This window comes from Capricornis sumatraensis, chromosome 12 (genome assembly GCF_032405125.1).
Source record: "Capricornis sumatraensis isolate serow.1 chromosome 12, serow.2, whole genome shotgun sequence".
NCBI lineage: Eukaryota > Metazoa > Chordata > Mammalia > Artiodactyla > Bovidae > Capricornis > Capricornis sumatraensis.
This window is the reverse complement of record NC_091080.1, coordinates 15,485,478-15,510,252: the sequence shown is the minus strand read 5'-3', so window position 1 is coordinate 15,510,252 and position 24,775 is coordinate 15,485,478.

The following is a 24,775-nucleotide window of genomic DNA, read 5'->3' as shown; positions in this document are numbered from 1 at the left end:
AAAAAAAAAAAAAAAGAAAGAAAAGAAAAAAGATTCTGAAGACTCTGTTGAATAGATTCCATTCTTTCACACCTTCTATCTGAGTCTTATTAATTTTGACTCTTCTCTTCTAAGAGCACCTTAGTCATCCACTGAAAAGATCTGGCTGATGCTTCAATAACATGCATAAAAGTTCACTGTTACTTTGATCTTCAGGCAAAGAATCATGACATTCTGGGACACATGGGTGATAGCCTTCCTTATGTAATTCTGATGAACTGCATCAAAGTGCCATTCAGTTTGGTTACCTCAGTAGCAGAGAAATACAGACGGATTGGAAGGCTTTCAGAGAAAAAGCTCAAAATGACTAAGGGAACCAAGTGGCATTATAAGTAGAAATTGGAAAAATAAAAAGATGGAAGAGCTTCGTCCAGTGACAACTAAAAAGTTACATGAAAGTATCTAGAAAGTTGGTTTAATACTATGGAAGAAGATAATTGGTTAATCTGGTATTTAAAGAAATAGAGGAACATACAAAATTTAACCAGGTGACTTTAGATTGTTATAGCCAGTTTTGAGGAAGTCAGTTACTCAGCCTTACAAATGTGTGCAAAAATACATGCACACATTTACTTTAACAATAACCTATTCATCCAACAAACTTATGATATTCAAATACATCCTACAATCAATAGTTATTCCAAACAGATTTTTATCCATAGAAAGTAAATGATAGTGGTTTATAATTTACATAAAGATACTAACTTGAGTAAAGCAGGAATAATTAGAATAATTCTCATAATATATCAGGAACTGCCCTAATTATGTACACTGAATAACTAGTATATGAGATTATTATCATTATTTCCACTTTAAATAGAGAGTGTCACTCACTCAATCATGTTTGATTCTTTGCAACCCCATGTACTGAAGCCTGCCAGGCTCCTCTTTCCATGGAATTCTCCAGGCAAGAATACTAGAGTGGGTATCCATTCCCTTCTCCAGGGGATCTCACGAACCCAGGAATTGAACATGGGTCTCCTGTGTTGCAAGCAGATTTTTTGCCATCTGAGCCACCAGGGAAGCCCCCTATTCCCACTTTACTGGTAAGGAAACTGAGTAAATAGGAGGAAATATAACATGCCAAGGTCACACAACTTGTTAAGAGGAGACTTGGGACTAAGTTGCTGTGTGTGTTAATATTAATGCTTGCACCTACTAGCTGTCAGTACCTATCTAACTCATAACATTTATAGCCTTCCACATCAACTCACTCAAAATAAGTATTCATAAATCTAAAGATCAGGATAGTAGGAGTGTTAGTCACTCAGTCATGTATGACTTTTTGTGACCCCATGGACTGTAGCACACCAGGCTCCTCTGTCCATGGAATTCTCTTTCAAGAATACTACAGTGGGTACCCATTCCCTTCTCCAGGGGATTTTCCTGACCTAGGGATCTAACTTGGGTGTCCTGCCTTGCAGGCAGACTCTTTACCATCTGAGCCATCAGGGTAGCAGAGTGCCACGTATCTACGCCATCCTATAAAGTGGGCACTAGAAACATTAGACAATGAAGGCCTGAAATATTTAAACCAAATTGAGATGTGCCATAAATATAAAATATGTAACAATTTTAAAAAGCTTTGAAATAAAAGAACACAAAATTTTTCAGTATTTGATATTAATTGCATGTTAAAATGAAAATATTTTTGGTATATTGGGTCCAATGAATTCTATTATTAAAATTAATTGCACTTGTTCTCTTTACTTTTCTAATGCAAGTATACAAAATTTTAAATAATATATTTAACTCACCTTTGTGACTCACATTTCTATTGGAAAGTATTTGATAGATGAATTCCAATATCTTTTCTTGTTTAAAGTGTCTGTTTCTTGTGTGGAAATATTGTAAAATGAGGTTTCATAAAATCTTACAAAAAGGATTTTAATTCTTATGATTGATTCTGCTGATATATCTAAAGTATGAGTTATTAAATGAATTTTCTGTTCTAAATATTATTGTATTTCTTCTGCTAGTGTTCAGTACATTCCTATCCAAATTAAGTGAATATTCTTTTAAAACTGACATAGTTTGAAATTTTCTGCTCTAATATGGAACAACATGAGTTTATATATATATAATATATATATATATAATATATATATATATACACACTAATTTTTGATTTAGCAATTAAAGTAAAGGCAAAATGAGTGTAATCCAAGATACCAGCTTAGAAATAAAGTTAAAATGCACAACAGAAACCTAGTTAGATTTTCATGTGGCGTTGGGTTTTTTTCCATTTATTTTTATATTCATATTAGCAACCAGAAAAAGCTTCAAACTTTAAATGTGCAATATTTTAGTTTAATAATTTTAATTTGCAATGGTCAGCTTGTGAAAACTAAATTATAAAAGAAAATTAAAGTTGTCATCCTAAAAACCATATCTAAACTTCAATTAATTCTGGAAAATTGAAGATTGGATTGACTCTGCAATTGTCTGTGAATTTGAAAGGTTTCAGTTGATGAATTTCAAATCTGTTATTCTTTGCTTCTATTCAATATATAATTTTACCAACCTTTAACTCTAAAAATGCATCCTAATGTAGCTTCAAAATAGTCAAGAATGCATATTAAGTATTATATTCATGTTTACAAGTAAATCCCAATTTAGTTTGGTATTTATGAGCCTTGAGCAATACAGCAATTGAGTTACTATTTATTTTGCCATAATTTTCTATTAAACATTTTTTCATGCAGGGCAATTTAAATCATGAAACTAAACCAATTAGTTTTTATTACAATGTTGAAGGAAAATAGGAACCTGAGATTAAACTTAATGAAAATGAATACCATTAACGAATTGTGTGGTGTGCTCCCGTTTTATTCTTTTGCATATTAATTCAAAGTTTATTCATGTCTAGATGTTCACCTTACAGAGAAAAATAAATCAAACATCATCAAAGTGACATAATGTTTTGATGAACATGACAGATGACATCTGATTCATTGTACTTTAAATCTAACAAGGGCACCCTACCTGTCAGTTATCTTTCATTCATGAGATATAATAATTTTCCATGTGTGCATTTTGAAGAAAAAAGAAAACTGACCATTTATTTGTTAGCAAAGTTATGCTAAAGATTTAAAGTCAGCTAGATTGAGATTCAGCCAATACTTAAAATATGTATTAGTACATCTTGATTTGTAAATTGATTTTTGATGGAATTTTGGATTTATTCTAGAGAGAATATTACCCTTATCTGTTTTAAAGCTAAACCAAAACTAGAATTATTCTTGAGATCCATATTGCCATGTATCCTAGAATATCTTGATGTCAATATATTTCAAAATTTTAAAACTATAGAAATAATCATATCTTAATTGAGGCTTTCCTTCATTTATTCATCTCAATTCAAATAGAAGTAACAAGTATTATATGTGAAAATAAAATAGACGAATGAGTCCGAAATCATTTTTAAAACCTTTGGTCAGAAAGAAGCTCTTAAAAAGTGAAAATTTTGCTCCCATGGTATTTTTCTTTTAGATAGAGGATTTACCAATATTAAGGAATTATTTACGTGGTCAAAGTACATTTGTCTGGGCAAAACTTAAGCATGCTCTTATATTCTAAAACACTTGCAATCTTCAAAGTTTTGCTAAATTTATATGATTAAAATGAATTGAATCTATTGGAGGGAAGAAATGAGAGAAATATGAAACTGAACATGCGATGGACTTTATTGTTTAGTGAATTATTTATATTTCAATTTTTAACAGATTTTTAATGGCTTAGAACCATCTTGCATGGGGCTTCAAGATATACTTATTTAGTATAGTTGACTTTCACCTTTAGAGATTTGGGTTGAATTTTGCTCAGATCTCAAATTGAATGAATTTAATGGCTTGCATTTAGTCTATTTGTCCATATTACTGGACTAAAAATTTCTGACAATGATCCAAACTTGAAAGCTTCTGCTCAGGAGAAGTCTGGGATTTGCATAGTGTTACTAAACAGCTGGCAAATATTTGGCCTAGTCACTTGGCTTCTAAGAGTACTATTAATTTCTTATTTTCATAAACTTATTAGCCCACAAAATTTATTGTGAAAATATGTTTCAGTGAAAGAGTTGTTCATATAATGGGATGGAAGAAAGACTAGGTTTACGTAGAGCAAAAACTGCAATCTTACAAATAATTCAGGCTCCAAGTAAATCTTCAAGAAATTACATGTAACTGGGATACCTGGTCTTTGCTTACATTATCTGGATAATTCTTTCAGATCTCCACTTGAGGGAATTATCTTCATGGCCAGCTAATCTTGAGAATGCTTTCATATGTGTGTGCATGCCAAGTACCTTCACTCATGTCCAGCTCTTTGTAACCCTATGTATCATAGCCCACCAGACTCTTCTGTCCATGGGATTCTCCAGGCATGAATACTGGAGAATGCCCTCCTCCAGGGGATCTTCCTGACCCAGGGATCAAAAACACATCTCTTATATCTCCTGCATTGGCACCATTAGTACCATCTAGAAAGCCCATGTTTTTGTATACTTGGTCACAATCAGAGAGGAATTACTCAAATTTGTATACATCCTTTTTCCTGTGTAACAGCTAGCTACAAATTAGGACAAAGAAGAATATACATTTTACATGCAAATGTTCCTCCATACAAAGAGGCAAAATAAGGCCTTTAGTTTATGAAACATACATTTTTACATGTGTTTGCAAAATCTGCTTTTATGAGAAGAGGTTCTTATTTATTTCCAAAGTTTTATCTGAATTCACAAGGAAAAAGGAAAATTCTCCAGAAGATAACAAAAAAAGAGATTTCTTTATAGCTTTATTAATGTGCAGGTATAAAGAGAATCACATTGAATACCAATTTACCCAATTAGTAATCAATATGTTTTTTAAAAACAATTATGTGTACATTTAACATTTTTTGATGCATAGACTATATGATATAAACATTTGTAAATAAACAGTTGAGCATACTTAAATAACCATGTTATAATAAGAAACTTGTTCCAAGATCTTGAAAAGTACTAGATATGTTATTAACAGATCTTGAAAACAAGGTTATGTGATATCTCAATAATACTTAAGTAAAATTTAAGATGAGCTAACAAATAATTTTTTTTAAATACTTTATTATTAATTCTCCAATTTGGAGAGAATGGACAGGGTATTTCAGAGCATCTCTATGTTTTGTTCTGTTTCAAATGGAAATGCCCCCATGAACAAAGTTATGTATTTAATGAAGATTTAAACTATCATTCTATAAGATCTATGTAAATTTTAGGAGCAGTATTCTGTATGTGTGCACATATGCAAGTGTTTGTATATCTAGTTACCAAAAAGATTCAAATATAAAGGTTCTTAATCAATTATTATTGCTTTATCTGTCCTCTTCAGGAAGATTAGTGTGGTGATAAACAACAAAACCAGATTAACAATACCCATTTAATACTATTATTTCTATTAAAGACCATTACCTTCAAAAGTAAATAGCTTGCCTTTAAAACAATTGAATTGGCCACCTTACTTCTTAAAATATATAAAATTATTATAGTCCTTAACAAATCGTCCATTCACCCAATAATCTTAAGAAAACGGTATAAATTTATAAGCATAATGTTGATAAAATATCAACATATATGTTGTTTGTCATCTTTGGGAAATAGTTAACAGAAAGTGGTTACTGTCAAAAGTTTTACTAAAATAAACTATTTGTCAAAGGATGTTCTCATGAACATTAGACTCATTAACAAGTTGAGAAGTTTTATTGTGTTTTCTGAGCACCACCTAAAAAATATCCCACAGCAGACACTGTGCCCTACAGGTAGCAATCATTGCCTGATTAATGATTCTGAACTAACACCAAGTACAATAGCTAGTCATTACTCCAGAAGACATTCTGTTTCAGTGTAAAATTACATAAGCAGCCGCTGAGTGATAGTTGATGAACACAGACCAAAGAGAAAGCTCACATATATCTGGAACCTTTTACCAACAGAATGAAACAAATACATTAAAATGGATAAAATTTAGTCTTTTGGAAAGTAAGTCAGTTTATTAAATACACACTTGCTGTATTAAAACAATATTTGTGTTTGTGAATTTAACTATAGCTTGTGAATGTCTAAGAGTTCTCTATACATATGAATATACACAAGTGAGTTTTATAAGGTTTTCCATTTGAATCCTTATAATAGATTCCTGGGTCAAACAGTTCTTCAGAAGAAGGAAGAGATAAGAAACAAAAAGAAAAGATAGCCAAGTGGAGAGTTTAAAAGTAAACATATAAACATTACTTGCACAGTCCCTCAATGTGCCAACAAACATCAATTCATATTCAATGGATAATATTGTTGATTTAAATAAGCTATGGAAGCAGTTTTTATTTTCTCAACAACAACAACAACAACAAAAAAAAAAACAAATACTTGAAATGAATATCTCACCTTTCCTACAGTGAGATTGCTGCATATCCAAATATGTTCTTATAGTCAACTTTCTATATGCAGTAAATATATGAGCTAGAAACTCACGTTCCTCCTAAAATAAATTCATTTATAATATCTGATTATAAAGTCATTTTAATTGAATATTTTTTTTATTTCCCACAAAGATGAAGCACAGTATATAAGAATTAGTTTCCAGTTGCAAATACTAACTGCATTAAATTCATATACAAAGTAATAATTTCAAGAAATTCACTCTATGAATAAAAGATGTGAAGCACAAACATCTATGACTGGAAAAGCACAAAAAATTTCAAACTTAAATATCATAATTCAGAGCACACACTTTCAACAGTGATTTCAAACAACCTAATGGAGAAGAGGCAGAAATAAACCAAAGAAAAGAGTAATTTTTTTTAGAAAGATAGTGTCTATTTTTTTTATGGGCAAAAAGGTGACATTCAATTTAAGAATTTGCAGTTCTCTATCATTTATTTCCTAACATCTAAATTTGTGTAAATCTTTGAAAAATATTACTGCATACTAAAAATTATAATGAAAGACAGTATTTTTACTATTGTTAATATTTATGTTGGAATTCAAAATCTCGAATAATATTTAAAGGTCAAGAAGTTTTTTTTTTTTTTAATTGAAAAGTAACCTTAACCATAAATAAACCAATACTAAATGATGAACATTGCAATCTTCACCTACTTTTGATTGGTAAGTATTCATAGTAATATTTTCAGATTAAATAAGGTTTACCTAATATATATTGAATGATCCAACATTGGACTTACATGAAAGAACAACTTAATTAGCCCTAATTATCAAGGACAGCCTAATCTGCCTGGCATTTGGACATCTGCCCAGTGGTCTGTTGAACTCAGGTGCATAACCTCAGTTGAGGGATTATGTCACAGCACCATCTGTTTCTGATTCTGCCCAGATTTTTCTGCCCCTTGTGCTCAATTTGCTCAAATAATTCTGATGGCTGATGAATTTAGGGGCATCTTAGACAAAACTGTGAAGCAGATGATGCTTGTCCTTGATACCCACACATTTCCCCTTTAGCCTCACTGGCAACTTCCTAGAAATCATATGACCCTTCCCCAAGTACTCACATGCTGACCAAAGTCCTAAGCCACGACCAACCATCTAAGATTGACCACATTTAACATCTTTCCAACCTCAAAATTTCTACTTCAGCAGCCAACTGTTTCAGTCAGCATTCTTAGTTGTTAGTCAAATATGACTATTCTAAACAAAAAAGAATTCTCTGAGAGAATGCAGAGAGTCAAATATTTTTGTGAAGAAGTGGGAAAAGTTAAGTTTTGGGGATGAAAAAGAGGCTTCAGGGTAGCTTAAGAGTCTGGGCAGCAAGCTCAGTAGCTGTTGTGAACAAATTGAAGTTCATTTCAGACACCTTACACATTTTATCCAAAACTTGAATATCAAGAAGTCCTAACACAAAGAGCTGGAAAAGGCAAACAATGAAAACATTTCCTCCTGCTACTTTCTTAATAAATTCATTTATTTATTGTAAGATATAGGTCATCATAGTTAAAGGAAAGAATAGAAATTCAAAATCTGATGATATCTGATTATCTAGGGATAATTCTGTGAATAAGTGTTTCTGATTTGAGACAAGACACACCTGCTCCTACAGTAAAGTCATACATTGTGTAGTCATCAGAGTCTCCAAAAATACACACAATTCAAGGTTTCATGGTCAATAATTAAATAATTGAGAGGTAAGAAAGACTTCGAATATCAGTATTATTTCTTTTTTAGGACAAGGAGAAAAAAATGAAAATAGAGAATTTACAATAAAAAAGAAAAAGAACATGTGGCAAAAACATCAAGGGAAAGAAGCATGGTCAGTTTCCTTAATAACCAAATAACTTTAAATTAAAGCACAATGACATTCTGTTTTTAAACACTTAACTTTGCATGAACTTAAAAAATAAAACTACTCAGAGTTCAAGAAAATAGAAAATTAGACACTCTTCATGCAAGAATAGGTAGATGTATTAATTGGCACAACACTACTGACAGCTATTAAATAATTTCAATCAGCATTTTAACATATAAAATTAATAAAACCCAGCAACTTATCACTCTAGGAATTTATCAGAAACTAACTACAGATGAGATCAAAGATGTATTGCCACGTTTATTATTGTAGCATCCTTTATAAAAATAAAATTGTGAAACACTTTCTCCAACAAATGAAACACCATGCAGTCATTAAAAGAGATACAATGGATATGGGGAAATGTTCAGACTATATCGAAGAAAAAGGGCAGTTAAAAAATCAACTGTCTTTAATTTACAAATTGCTAAGCCTGCAGTAAGAAAGTCCCACAGAATGGGTAGCTTAAACAACAGACACTTATTTTTGAAAGTCCTGAAGGTCAGAAGTCCAGATCAAAGTGTGGGCAGGACTGGCTCGTTCTGAGAGTTATGAGGGAAATATCTATTCTATCTATCCCTCCTTGGATTGCAAACAAACATCTCCCTATGTGTCCAGACTGTCTTCCCTCTGTATGTGTCTGTGTCTAAACTTCCTCTGCTTATGGAGATACCAGTCACACTGAAATAGGGCCCATCCTAATGATCTCATTTTAACATAATTACTCCTATAAAAACTTATCTCTGAAAACATTCTTGAAGTACTTGGCTTAGGACTTCAACATAGGAATTAAGAAGACAGAATTCAGCACATAATAAGAGCATCCATATGTAAAAGTGTTTTAAGAGTAACAGTGTTATTGCATGTATAAATGTGCATATGTGTCTGCAGACATGTGTATGTGTGTTGGTGCACAAATATAAAAAGAAAGGTAGGTCTGGCTCAGTCTCCATGGGACTTCTGGGTCCTTGTGTGCACAGGTTTAGTTTGAGGCTTCCGAATGTCTCTGGCGGGTGTGGAGTTTGATTCTAAACACAATTTCACGCCTCCTACCATCTTGTTGGGTCAATAAAAATAAACGCAAAAAAGCAAAGTAGTTGTCTGATGAAGCCTTATGAATAGCTGAGAAAAGAAGAGACGCTAAAGGCAGAGGAGAAAAGGAAAGCTATATCCATCTGAATGTAGAGTTCCAAAGAATAGCAAGAAAAATAAGACAGCAATCCAAAGTGATCAATGCAAAGAAATAGAGGAAAACAATAGAAGGGGAAAGACTAGAGATCTCTGCAAGAAAATTAGACATAACAAGGGAACATTCATGCAAAGATGGGCACAATAAAGGACAGAAATGGTATGGACCTATCAGAAGCAGAAAATATTAAGAAAAGATGGCAACAACAAATGGAAAGTGAAGTCAATCAGTTGTGTCCAACTCTTTGCGACCCCATGGAATGTATCTCAAAAGGTAGCAAAGTAATGCTTAAAATTCTCCAAGCAGGCTTCAACAGTATGCGAATGAAGAACTTCCAGATATTCAAGCTGGATTTAGAAAAGGAAGAAGAACCAGAGATCAATTTGCCAACATCTGATCATCAAAAAAGCAAGAGAATTCCAGAAAAACATCTGCTTCAGCTTTATTGACTGCCAAAGCCCTTGACTGTGTGGATCACAACAAACTGTGGAAAATTATTAAAGAGATGGGAATACCAGACCACTTGACCTGACTCCTGAGAAATCTGTATGCAGGTCAAGAAGCAACAGTTAAAACCACACATGAAACAATTGACTGGTTCCAAATTGGGAAAGGAGTACAACAAGGCTGTATATTGTCACTCATTTGACTTATGCAGAGTACATCATGTGAAATGCCAGGATGGATGAAGCACAAGCTGGACTCAAGATTGCCAGGAGAAATATCAATAACCTCAGATATGCAGATGATGACACCCTTATGGCAGAAAGTGAAGAGGAAATCAAAAGCCTCTTGATGAAAGTGAAAGAGGAAAGTGAAAAGTTGGCTTAAAACTCAACATTCAAAAAACTATGATCATGACATCTGATCCCATCACTTCATGGTAAATAGACAGGGAAACAATGGAAACATTGACAGCCTTGATTTTCTTGGACTCTAAATCACTACAAATGGCAACTACAGTCATGAAATAGTGTCTTTTAGACACTATTCCTTGGAAGAAAAACTATATCCAACATAGTCAGCATATTAAAAAGTAGACATTATTTTGCTGACAAATGCCCATCTAGTCAAAGCTATGGTTTTTCCAGTAGTCATGTATGGATGTTAGAACTGGACCATAAAGAAAGCCGAGCATTCTTCCGAATTGATGCTTTTGAACTGTGGTATTGGAGAAGACTCTTGAGAGTCCCTTGGACTGCAAGGAGATCCAACCAGTCCATTCTAAAAGAAATCAGTCCTGCATATTCACTGGAAGGACTGATGCTGATGCTGAAAATTCAATCCTTTGGTCACCTGATGTGAAGAACTGATTCATCGGAAAAGACCCTGATGCTGGGTAAGATTGAGAGCAGGAGGAGAAAAGGACGACAGAGGATGAGATGGTTGGATGGCATCACAGACTCGATGGACATGAGTTTGAGCAGGCTCAGGAGTTGGTGATGGACAGGGAACCCTGGCGTGCTATAGTCCATGGGGTCACAAAGTGCTGGACACGACTGAGTGACTGAACTGAACTGACTGATAAAAAGGAAGAAGAGTAGGAATGCATAGTCAAGCATTTCTTCTGAAATACCACATGTGTGTCCCTGAAAATGTTCATTCCTCAAAATTACACATTAAAAAGTAATATTATTTATGGGAAAATTAGGGATACGAGCAGTCTGGTTAAATCCTATGAAACTGTATAACAAAACAAAAACAACAACCTTAATAAAATATAGTTGAATATTTAAGTTTCTCTGGGTATTTTATCTGTCATCATGGTGAGAATTTCCTTTGTAGTCTTAAAATGGAGGGCATAATTTCTCCTTTGAAATGAACTGAAGAATAGTTCACTTAAAAAAATAAAACACAGGAATATATCTTTACAGTTTATTTAGTAGCACTTTGAATTCCAAGACATCTTACCATTTTAATTGGAAGTATATTATAGTCTTTGTAGCCTCTGAAATAGTTCTTTTGAAAGTGCTTTCTTATACCTATGGCTGATTCATGTTGATGTATGACAAAAACCAACACAATATTGTAAAGCAATTATACTCCAAGTAAAAATAAATTAATAAAAAAGAAGATATTAAAACAAGACCTAAGAAAAACCCTAAATATTTGATTGTAAAATATTTGCCCCTTCTCTTCAAAAATTAATATGTTGAGAAAAACATGTAAATTCAGTGAGTTCAATAATACAGAAGCATGGTATCCATAGCATTTAAGATATACAAACTAGAAACGTACTACAGTTTTACTTAAGAACATCAATTACTTTGTGCTATAGATTGACATTTATAAGACTGAAAGCAGACCAAGTTAATTAAATTGGTTACCTGCAGTAGGATGGAGTCAATTGCATTCATCTCAAAGGAGGCTGAAAAACTGATGAGAGAGTAATGAACACTGTGGAACTTAAAGCCTCAGAAAGTGGAAGAACCTTCTCTTCCATTTGAAATCATGATACATTCCTCGAATACAAAATAGCAATCTTGATCCTCTCTTAGGTGTTTTCTCTTCCTTTTCCATTCAAATTTCCTTAAGCCTTCAAAAATCCATAATAGTTTTCCTGACGTAAAGATCTGCTCAAGGCAAGTGAGAAGCTGTAAACTACAATTATTTCCTAATTAAGAGGAAGGTATACTTAATGTCTCTAAAAGTGACAGTGAAGTCGCTCAGTCGTGTCTGATTCTTTGCGACCCCATGGACTGTAGCCTACCAGTTTCCTCTGTCCATGGGATTTTCCAGGCAAGAATACTGGAGTGAGTTGCCATTTGTCTCTACATGAAGATAAATGTGGTTCTGAATATAATATTTTTTTCTTGAAACTTTCTCCCCTGAATTTTTTTAGAAGTTGTTAAATGAGTTATATCAGGAGCATTAGAACAATTCTTTAAAATTCTACCATCATCCCAAGTATTTCTGCATTTTTCTGCTATGGCCTCCATAGTTAACATGAAATAACAACAGCAACAACAACAACAAAAGTATCATGCAGTCAAAGAACAAGATATTGATGCAAAAATCACAAATTTGTTTATTAATGATTTACTTCAAATAATTGGTTTAGAACCAATCAATTATAACAATAGGAGAAAAACAAAAAGCATAGCACCTAGATGAAGAGATGCAGAAAAACAAAAAATAGGCGAAGAGAAAGGAATACATTATACCTTTTATCATTTAGTCTAAAGACTAGCCTTCCATTAATACGTTGTTTTCAAAGAAATAGCAAGCTATTGTCATCAGCAAAGTTTAAGTATATGATTTAGAAAAATTAATTTCTGTGAAATTCTGAAGATTGGAGTTCACTGTGTATAAACATATATTAACAGCAAAGTTTTATATATATAATATACACATATACATATGCAAATATAGACATATACAAATATATACATAAGCATGTATATTTGGAAAGATGATTTTACCTGTGAAAATGTGTACCAAAGCCAATGAAAGGGTACAAAATGATATTGCTTAATGTTTTGTCCAATTTTACTAAATTTAGGGGAGAGAAACATTAGTATTATCTCTTGTATTCTTTCAACAAAGAAAAGGGATTAGGGCAGTTTTTCAAGTAATCCTCAACTTATAGCAGCATTAAATTCAGTTTCAATGCAATCCTGCTGATCTGATTAAGAAGTGAAGTTACACAGGTGCATTATGCAGTTCATTTTGAAAGGAAAAGCAACAGACTTGATCAAAACATGTCTCCCCATGACTGAATTCTCAGACAGGCCCACTTTTAGGAAGCTAACAGAAAATGTGAATGAGAATTGCTATTTCCCAGAACTGTTAAATGAGTATCTAATAATGGGTATCAGATGTTCTTATCATTTTCTCCCTAGTCTAACTCTGTTTGCAAGATTCAATAAAAGGATCAGTAATTTTGACTACAAACATATCTGGCTTCCTGTTACTACCTACCTAAGTTAATCTGTGTATATTTTATATGTGTGTGTAGGAGCACTCAATGGTGCATTATGCAAAAGATTTAAAAGTATAAGATAAATGATATCTTTATTTTTTCATAACTCTAATACTCTTTGAATTGCCATTGAATAAATATATTTTTCCAAAAAAGAGAACATCAGGTTATAACAGCAGACTTTGTGAAAGAAACATTAACCATACTCATAATTGTTTATTCAGCTGTTATTTACAGAGTAGCTATCCATGTTATGAGTGATTGCACTATAACAATAAACAAAGGAGAGAAAAAAATTGCCTATCCTCATCTCAGTCCTATTCTAGTAGTGGTTGAAAAACAATAATCCAATATCTAAGTGAAATGCATATGTGTATGAGTGTGTGTGTTATTGTATTGGTTTGTGCAAAAAATCTAGAGCACAAAACACTGGTAGACTATATACTGGGGAGAGTGTAATTTTCAAATATGATTATAAGAAAAACTTTCATTGATGTGGTATTTGATGAAAGAAGTGAGAGAGGTGTCCAAATTGGTGTTCGTAGGAAGAGTATTCCAAGCACCAGCAGCAAAAAGTGGGCAGGAGTAAAACATTTCAGGCATAACCAACAGGTTCAGCTGCAACAAATACATGAGGATATGAGTGCCAAGGAATGAGCACAAGGAGGTGCAGAGAAATATGTTGTGTAGGACCTACTAGATCACTGTGAGTATTTTAGCTCTTCATTGAGTGGGATGGAAATTCATCACAGGGTCAAAGGTTTAAAGAGTCTTGTGGACAGTTTCTCCATTGGGTCCCATGATGAGAACAGCTGGCTGGAGGACAAGTGTGTAATCTGGAAAAACAATTGTAGCTAAAGTAAGGCACCAGGTGAGAGATAATTATGGTTTGAAGTGTGTGTATGTAAGTTCAGTCATGTCTGACTCTTTGTGACCCTATGGATTTTAGCCTGCCAGGCTCCTCTGTTCATGGGATTTCCCAGGCAAAATCTGGAGTGGGTTACCATTTTATCCTCCAGGGGACCTTTGCTACCCAGGGATTGAGCCTATGTCTCCTAAACTAGCAGGTAAATTCTTTACCACTGAGCCACCAGGGAAGCCTGAGGATGAGAGAAATGATGTGACCATATTTTTAACATATGTTAAAGATGAACCAAATAGTGTTTGCTGTTGGATTGGAAATCTGGTATTGAGAAAGGGTTTTGCCACTTGGAAAGTGGGGATTGCATTTTCTAAAATAAAGAATGTGGGGAAAACTAGTTATGAATAGAAACCAGAAGTCTACTTAGGGCTGTTTTAACTTGTTTTACCTATGGATATCTAAGTGATAAATTTGAGTATACAGTTGTATATGTCAGCCTAGATATACAAGAGGTGTATCCCTCTTACTGTTATCAGTTCACATGGTATTTAATGACAAGAGAATGGATGAGGTCACAAAAAGATAGAGTGCAGAGAAAAAAGTGGATAGTTTATAGGACTGAGAGTTAGGGACATTCCAATATTTAGTGGTTGAGAAAATAAGGAAGAATCAGAGGAAAAAAACTTACAAGAGTTGCTCAATAAAAAAGGAAGAAAATCACATATTTATGATTCTTTGAATTAGATATATTTATATAATGCAAATTATTGATTATATGTGAGCTTTCAAGGTGGTTCAGTGGTAAAGAATCTGCCTGCCAAGGCAGGAGACAAAGGAAACACAAGTTTAATCCCTCGGTTGGAAGATCCCCTAGAGGAGAAAATGGCAACCCACTCTAGTAATCTTTCCTGGAAAATCCTATTGACTGAGGAATCTTACAGGGGTGGCAAACAGTTGGACATGACAGAGTGACTAAGCAGCAGCAGCATTGATCATACATAATGCTATGAAATGTAATATTTAAATTATTTGATTATATAACCAATCATTTAGCTATTTACTATATCAAATATAATGTGTAATTATATAAATTAAAGATATCATGGATACTATGTATCAAAATAAACTATTTTATTCTGGATATTGTATATAAAAAAAACTATAAAGACTAGCCCAAAAATGGATGTCCTTGAGAAGGTTTTCCTTTTTCTCTGTTAAACAGACAAGGAAGGGCTGTCACCTTAATTCAATCAGTCATTGATCTCGATCAAGACTAGGTTGCAATTTCAGTTAGATTTAGCCTGCTTCTCTTCTCTAATGTCTCAAGAACAAGATGTATTGTATGTTTATTACAGCCTATCTATTGAGACTTCACCTCCCAAATGCCACTAAGGCTACAGGGCTCAATTTGGCTGTCCAGCCCACCCTGTCTTCACAGCCTTCCATATCATCATCTCAGCATTTAGAAATGTCCTTTGAGGAAAGAAGCCATGAACTTAGAGCTCCTCTAGTTGCCAGCCCTTTAGAAGAACCAAAGGGCCTCTTGATGAAAGTGAAAGAGGAGAGTGAAAAAGCCACCTTAAAACTCAACATTAAAAAAACTATGATCACAGCATCCTATCCCATCACTTCATGGCAAATAGATGGGGAAACATTGGGAACAGTGAGAGACTTTATTTTCATGGGTTCCAAAATCACTGCAGATGGTGACTTCAGCCATGACATTAAAAGATGCTTGCTCCTTGGAAGAAAAGCTATGACCAACCTAGATAGCATATTAAAAACCAGAGACGTTACTTTGCCGACAAAGGTCCGTCTAGTCAAGGCTATGGTTTTTCCAGTGGTTGTGTATGGATGTGAGAGTTGGCCTATAAAGAAAGCTGAGCACCAAAGAATTGATGCTTTTGAACTGTGGTGTTGGAGAAGATTCTTGAGAGTCCTTTGGCTTGCAAGGAGATCCAACCAGTCCATCCTAAAGGAGATCAGTGAGAGGGTAGCAGGCAAGAAGGCCAGAGGTCCCCACGCGATAGGAGGAAATAAATTGTACATGGCAGGCTTTTTTTTGTTTTTTGCTTTTTGTTTTCCTTTCTCTACACAAAACTAAAAGAGGCTTCTTTTAATTCCGTGTTGATGACACCTGGTTCTGACTTGAGCTAGGCAATGCATTATCCATATGGAATTGTTTTTCTTAAGCCATGTTACTGAAACTATGCATTTGCTTTGGAATCTGCCTTCTTCAAAATGATTCCGCCTAAAACTAACATTTTTTCCTTTTCCCATACCTTGGGCTGATAATGGCTCAACAAACTAGTATTCCTGTCAAATGTTTTATGGCCAGAGGATGACACACCTCATGCCACCCTATCTCAAAATGCATATTGTGGTTTAGGGGGCTGGTGAAACTCCTTCAGCCTTAAAGTGTCTCTCTTATCTGATTAATAGCTTTCTAACAACCGGGATAGCATGTTCAAAAGCAGAGACATTACTTTGCCAACTAAGGTCCATCTAGTAAAGGCTATGGTTTTTCCTGTGGTCATGTATGGATGTGAGAGTTGGACTGTGAAGAAGGCTGAGTGCCGAAGAATTGATGCTTTTGAACTGTGGTGTTGGAGAAGACTCTTGAGAGTCCCTTGGACTGCAAGGAGATCCAAACAGTCCATTCTAAAGGAGATCAGCCCTGGGATTTCTTTGGAAGGAATGATGCTAAAGCTGAAACTCCAGTACTTTGGCCACCTCATGCGAAGAGTTGACTCATTGGAAAAGACTCTGATGCTGGGAGGGATTGGGGGCAGGAGGAGAAGGGGACGACCGAGGATGAGATGGCTGGATCGCATCACGGACTCGATGGACGTGAGTCTGAGTGAACTCCTGGAGTTGGTGATGGACAGGGAGGCCTGGCGTGCTGTGATTCATGGGGTCGCAAAGAGTCAGACAAAACTGAGCGACTGAACTGAACTGAACTGAACAGACATAAAACACCTCTCTAAAAACTATCAAGGGAGCACTCTTTCTGTCCCCTTCTGATGTCTATGTCAGAAGCTTTCACTAGCTCTAAGATACTTTAACAAAACTTTGCTACACAAAAAGCTCCAAGTAGTCAAGCCTTGTCTCTGACCCTGGATTGAATTCCTCTTCTCCAGAGGTCACAAATCCCAGCATAGCATATGGCTTGCAGCAGCAAACTTTCATATTGGGGGCTCATTTGGGATTTTCAAGACAAGGTAAGGGTACTTGGAGCTCGTTTTCTGCTGTACTTTGCTCACTCTACAGTGTGCCTGTGTGTGTGAAAGCAGCATGAAAGAGCTGTGAAACTGGTCATGAAGCAAGCATTGTGCCCTGCTTTGTGGTTTTGTGGTGCTTTGAAATGACTGAAGGTAGCCTCAAGGGGAGCTTTGTTGGGAGTATAAATACTGACCTGACACTGCCAAGAGGCACCCAGCATCCCTGAAAGGTGAATAGCCAGAAATGGGTGAAGCGTGTGGACTGAATATCCCTTTCTCTGTCACCTTTTACAGGTCTCTTTGACCATTTTGTAACTGCCTGAGGAATTAGAACTATAACCAAAGCTGTCAGATTACAGACTTTCAAGGGAACTGCAGTCCGTGCTATTGGTTGTCATGTCATTCACTACAGATAGGAGCACATTGTTCAGTAGCTAGGTGGAGCTCTAACTCCAAGAACATCTCTCAGCTCTCCTGGCTGCCTGCCTCAGGGGCTATCGACCTGAAAGTGAGCCTTTATTATGGCTGTGCCTCCGATCTCTGTGGATAGGAGCAAGGCTGGTGACCATGAGGTTTTTGAGGACACATATCGGAAATCCCATGACCTGGTCAGTTTGGAAGTGCAATGGGCTTCTTCCTTCAGTAACGCTAACTCTTAGCGGACCAGAGGAGACTCTCCAGTGGTTTTGAAAGGATTGACCCTAATAGCTCAAGGACCAACTCACTTTTTCCTCTCTGGATAGTCCTTCACCACCTCTTTTGCTATCACAACATATATATCACCACATACACTGGTGTGGTGACACTCAGAAGGGACATCTTGGTTTTATGTTTGACCTTTTATATTTCTCAGTTCTACTGTGGTAAGGGATATACTCAGTACTGTGCACAGGCACACAGAAGAAAGATGTTTCCCCTGGCAGTCTTAGCTTGGGAGGCATTCCAGAAGGTTACTCTGCTGCACTCTGGGTGGCATCAGAGGAGGAGCAGAAATTAAACAAAGGGTTTAATGGTGAGGAACTGGACATCAATCTGAGATGCCACCAGGTCTACCCCTGGTGCATCTCCACTCTGCCTAAGTGGTAGAACAGGGAAGAACAGGAGAGGGATACCTGCATCAATAAGAGACAGGTCAACTCTGGCCAGGGAAGGAAGCTTGGGCAGAAGGCCTGTCTCTACCCCCATCAAGCCCAAAGTGACAAGTTGGTTTGATCTCCAGATACTCAAAAGACTTTTGCCTTTGCTGCTGCTGCCAAGTCGCTTCAGTCATGTCCAACTCTTTGCGACCCCATAGATGACAGCCTACCAGGCTCCTCTGTCCCTGGGATTTTCCAGGCAAGAATACTGGAATGGGTTGCCATTTCCTTCTCCAATTCATGAAAGTGAAAAGTGAAAGTGAAGTCGCTCAGTCATGCCCAACTCTTAGCGACCCCATGGACTTTAGCCTACCAGGCTCCTCCGTCCATAGTATTTTCCAGGCAAGAGTACTGGAGTGGGTTGCCATTGCCTAATCCGCAAAAGGCTTTTAAGGCTCTTTAAACTGCTCTCCTGAAAGCTCCTGTGTTGAGCTTGCCCACAGGGTCAGAGTTTAATCTGTCACTGAAAGAAAAGTTATGGCCATGGGAGTTAAGACACAACTCCAAGGGCCTCACCAGCAACCTACAGGATACCTGAGTAGAGTATTAAATGTAGTGGCATGTGGGTGGCCACATTGTCTAAAGGTAATTTATGCTATTGCTTTTACTGGTACTTGAAGCTCTTGAGTTTATTAATGGGTGAAATCTTACTGTACTGAATTCTCATGATGTGAGTGGAATCTTAAACTCTAAAGTTAATATTTGGATGACAAAAATTGGCTTCTTAAATGTAAGTCACTGCTATATAACTCAACTTTGAGCTTTTCAACAGACATTATGAGAACTCTGGGCAGTGATCCAGCCTCTGAGTCGAACAAGCCATTGTTTGAGCCAGGAACCAACGTCCTGATAAAGACATTGGGATCTGGTGGTGGGGGATGGGGGGGGGGGGGTGGTGGTGGCAATTTCTTGAGCTCCTCTGGGAAAGCCCTTACCAAGTTATTCTCTCTTCTCCCACAGCTGTCGAGGTGCCAGGAAATGATTCATGTGTGTACCACGTTGGAGTTAAAAAATGGCATCCTGACCCTCAGAGTAAACAATGTCATTTTATGTCTTTATTCTCTATGCTTTTACTTTTTCACTTTTCAGATGGATCAAATAATCTATATGGGCTGGCTTCTGCTGACTCCAAAAATCCTGAGTCTGGTGTTTGACCCTCAAGATGCCTTCCTGTCCTGAGCTCACTCATATGCTGCATTCCACAGTTGGTCTAATTGCCAGGTCTGTGAAGCACTCTTATCCTCATTGGCAGAAGGCTTCCCATGGTGGGCATCTCCCCTTCAGGGAAAGGATTTTCTCCAAGTCTGTAACTACCTTCACCAACAGCAATCATATGTGATGTCTCCTTCTTAATCTGGTGACATCTAACAATCCTAAAATGGACTGGTCTAACACTTTGTACCTTAACTATGGATACAATGTGACTTTTAACTTTGATTATACTTTATGTTGGTTTAATGACTACTCTGCTGCACATAAGAAGACAAATAAGTCTAGATCTGATGGGTTTTTGCATGATGTTTATCAAATATGAAATCAGATCATATGGCTAACTCCTGGAAAGGGACACCTAATGCCTAGTGCTCCCATATGCAGGGGACAAACAGAGCCATCCCCAGAATTAGCTGACAGCTTAATAATAATGACTGGAAACAATTGGGGTTTTTGGTTCAAGAAATATGCAATGTAATCATTCCTATGTTTTCTTACCCCAGTACAGGTCCTCATTTGGCCTGGCTAGACACTGATTGGGACTGGATCCCTCAGTCACACTGGCTTGCTCCAAACAAAACCTACTCAATATTTGGCTCTGACCTATGGGTGTGGTGTCCCCCTGGCTGGATAGGGAGATTCACCTTAGGTTTAGCTTCTACTCATGGCTTCACATTTTCGGAGCTTCCAGAGAAGCCTGCTAATTTGCCACACCTTAGAACTCATTGGACGAGGTCTGTATTTCACTGGTATGATTATGTGGCTGCAATATTCATTCCCTCTCTGGGAACTACAGAAGTTATGCTATGAGTTGATGCTGTGACTATTCTCAAAAAACTATTTCAGCCCTTAATGATGAACAAATACAAATTACAAAGGTAGTTTTAAAAAACAGGTTGGCCTTAGATATTCTAACAGCCACACAAGGAAGAATTTGTGCCATTATTCATACCCAATGTTGTATATATATAAAAGATATGAGCACTAATGTTACTCACTTTACTAAACACATGAATATGTTGATTTAGGCTATGGATATGCCTGAAGCCTCATTTGCTTTACTTTGGGAGACATTTCCCCATTGTGGAGCACGATCTTAATGGTAATAACTCTGATTGTTCTATTTTTGCTCCCTGCATCTGTAACGGTGTAGCTGGATTTGTTTCTAGCCACATGAAGTCTTTTAAATTATAAATGGTTGTCCAAACTCCTATGAGTGCCACAGCTTCCTCCAACCACTACTTGGGGCCTCTGGATCACAGACTGTCAACATGAGGGTTAGGAAAATATGTTGCTTCACCAATTTAGGGATGATGCCCCTTGTCATCTTGGAAGCAGTTATGGAATGAATGAAGGATCGTCCCTTTCCCTAGGCAACATAATACTCCTAAAAGAAAAGGGGATAATGAGAGAGTAACAGGCAGGAAGGCCAGAGGTCCCCAAGTGGCAGGAGGAAAGAAACTGCAAGTAGCAGGCTTATTTTCCTTCTCTAACCCAAAATTAGAAGAGGCTTCTTTTAATTCTGTGTTGATGATACCTGGTTCTGCCTTGAGTTAATCAATGCATTTCTCATATGGAAATGTTTTTCTTAAGCTATGTTACTGAAACTATGTATTTGCTTCAGAATCTGCCTTTCTTCAAAATGGTTCTAACTTTTTTTTTTCCCCTCAAACCTTGGGCCAATAATGACTCAACAAACCAGTATTCCTGTCAAATGTTTTATGGCCAGGGGATGATATACTTCATGCCATCCTATCTCAAAAATGCATATTGTGGGAGAGGGGCCTGGTGAAACTCCCTCAACCTTGAGGCGTCTCTCTTATCTGATTAATAGCTTTCTAACAGACATAAAACACCTCTCTAAAAACTATCCAGGGGGCACTCTTTTTTATCCCCTTCTGATGTCTATATCAGAAGTTTCCCTAGCTCTATTATACTTTAATAAAACTTTGCTACACAAAAAGCTCCAAGTAGTCAAGCCTCATCTCTGACCCCGGATCAAAATCCTCTCCTCTGGAGGTCAAGAATCCTGGTGTAACATACGGCTCACAGCAGCAAACTTTCATCAGTCCTGAATATTCTTTGGAAGGAGTGATGCTGAAGCTGAAGCGCCAATAACTTGGCCACCTGATGTGGAGAACTCACTGATTGGGAAAAAAAAAAAAAAACCCTGATGCTGGGAAAGATTGAAGGCGGGAGGATAAGGGGACAACAGAGGATGAGATGGTTGGATGGCATCACTGACTCGATGGACATGAGATTGAGCAAGCTCCAGGAGTTGGTGAAGAACAGAGTAGCCTGGCATGCTGCAGTCCATGAGGTTGCAAAGGGTCATACACCGCTGAGTGAATGAACTGAATCCAAATGAGCTGCCAACCCAGCATGTTAGACCACATGGGCTTCACAAGATTTGACATCTTCTCTCCCCCAAATGATTAATCTACCTGGAGTAAGTCTGCCTTACTTTTCTCAGATAAAGTTTCCCTCTTTTCATTCAAATGACCCTAGGGACAGAAACATTCTGACAAGAACTAACAAGTATTCTCTTTTATTTTTGTTCATCTTGCCTTCTTAATCTACAATGTTTTGAAAAACACAAATTTTTACATAATCTTCTGTTTTACTTAGTTATTGCTCTGGAAGTATTTTGTCTTGCTGGAGACAAAACCATGCATCTAAGATGATGTCTAATTAGTCTTTGTCTTTATCTACCATTTATAGCATTTGAGAAAAGCTGATGAAAGGTGAGACCTTCAGGACAAGTGGTAGCACAGTCCTACATTGTGTAACATTGTGTATATAATATTGTACTAAAAATCAGAAGATTGGATTGTGGGGTGGGGTTAGAAGGATTCTTGCCATGGCAAATGGTGGGACTTTAAGCAAGCTTCCTAATTTCTCCAAGCATTACATCTTTATTAAAGACTCAGTAAAAGGAGTTATAGTGAACATTTTCCTTCCTTGCCTTTGTTTAATTCCCTCACACTCTTATGAAAGCGTTGTGGTTTTCCTTGAGTAAACAACATTTCTAATTCATTCTCATGCCAGTTGTGTAGACATCATTCCAGTCCTGTAGACTTCACTTCACCTCTGACTTTGAGGATGGATGGGCATACATGTGTGCTAAGTTGCTTCAGTCCTGTCCTGACTCTTTGTGATGCTATGAACTTTAGCCCTCTAGCCTTCTCTGTACATGGCATTTTCTAAGCAAAAATCCAGGAGTGCATTTCCATGCCCACCTCCAGGGGATCTTCCTGATCCAGGGATCAAATCCACATTTCTTACGTCTTCTGCATTGGCAGTATGTTCTTTATCACTAACACCACCTGGGCAGATGACACTAAAATGTAATGAGAGCATTTTTATCTCCTTAGCCAGTAATACCCTTAACTAGAGCAAGAGGCTCAAGCCAAGTGTCCCATGCAGCCCAATTTTGATAGCTCTCTGGGAATTGTAATAAAGAACACATCTTTTAGCTTATTTTAGTTTCTTTTAAGAGAACAGAGTGAAAGCCTTAAATTAATTGGTCTCTACATTAACTACCTCATAACAACATTCTTTCCCCTGTGTGATGCTGTACTTGGGAAAAGAGCTGAGAATCTGAGACATTGAGTCCTGATGATTTCACAGGAGCAATCAGGTTCCAGATTAACTTTATCTCATATGAACTTTCCAGTGATCTATTCCCTTAAGCCTGTACCACTGAATCCTTCACTCCTAAATTACATTTGATTGAAGTAAAATTTTTAACAATAAAATAAATAAATAAATAAGTAAAACAGAAAGAGGTCCGGCTTATCCAAGATCTCAAAAACAACAAAGCAAGTAGTTATCCTGCTGTAAAAAAAAAAACAAATGGTAAAATTTCATCAGTCCTCTCCAACAGTCAGTTTTCTTACCTATGTATTCATGAGGTACTTGATCTAAAAATTAGTATCAATGGTACACATTTTGCAGTGAGTATTAATAATAATATTGCAATCTGCTTTTATAGAGCAAAGTGGATGATTATATTTTTTATTATTTCTGCATATTATAAAACACTTATTATTAAAATAAAGTTTAGATACTGAGTTATTAAAGTTTACATTTGAAATATTAACAGTGAAGCCAAGTTAGACATCATCTGAAGCAATATGGTTTTCCTTCACCTCAGGCATCAGAAATTAGATCCACAGCTGAAAATGAAAGAACAGATTTTGACTTAATATTCTAACAATTACCACTGTAAAGATGAAATAAGCCAGGGTAAATAAATATTTGCTTTATTTTTGCCTTTGGCCCTTAAATTGTTTGTGACTCTTGACTGGTAAATGGTGGAAGTTTAAGGAATTTTTCTTAGAAATATAAAATGTGTATATGATATTTTGACTTGTTGAAACCATGACAGGTTTCATTTATTTTTAAGAATTTATTTTTAATTAGAAGATAATTACTTTACAATGTTGTGCTGATTTCTGCCTACAACAACAGCATGAATTAACCATAAGTGTACACATATCCCCTCCGTATTAAGCCCCCCTTCCATGTGTAACAGATATTAAATATCTTCTTCTATCATGAAAAATATATGATGCTTCTTCCCAAAGATGGTAAATGTTGCCTTGACATAAGTAAATTATTCAGACAGATGCTTGGAGAGTATAGGCTTGAAAATAAGACAAAATTATCAAAGATAAAATTTATCAATATGTACAAAAATTAAAAAGGAAAGATAGAAATCATAGTTTTTTTGTGAATGTTATTTATTTTAAACACCATAAATAGAAACAATAAAAATATATACCAACGGTTCACCAGGAAAATCTAATGGAAATAGCAGTTTGGATTTCACAGGGCCCAGGACTCAGGAAAGAGGAACTTA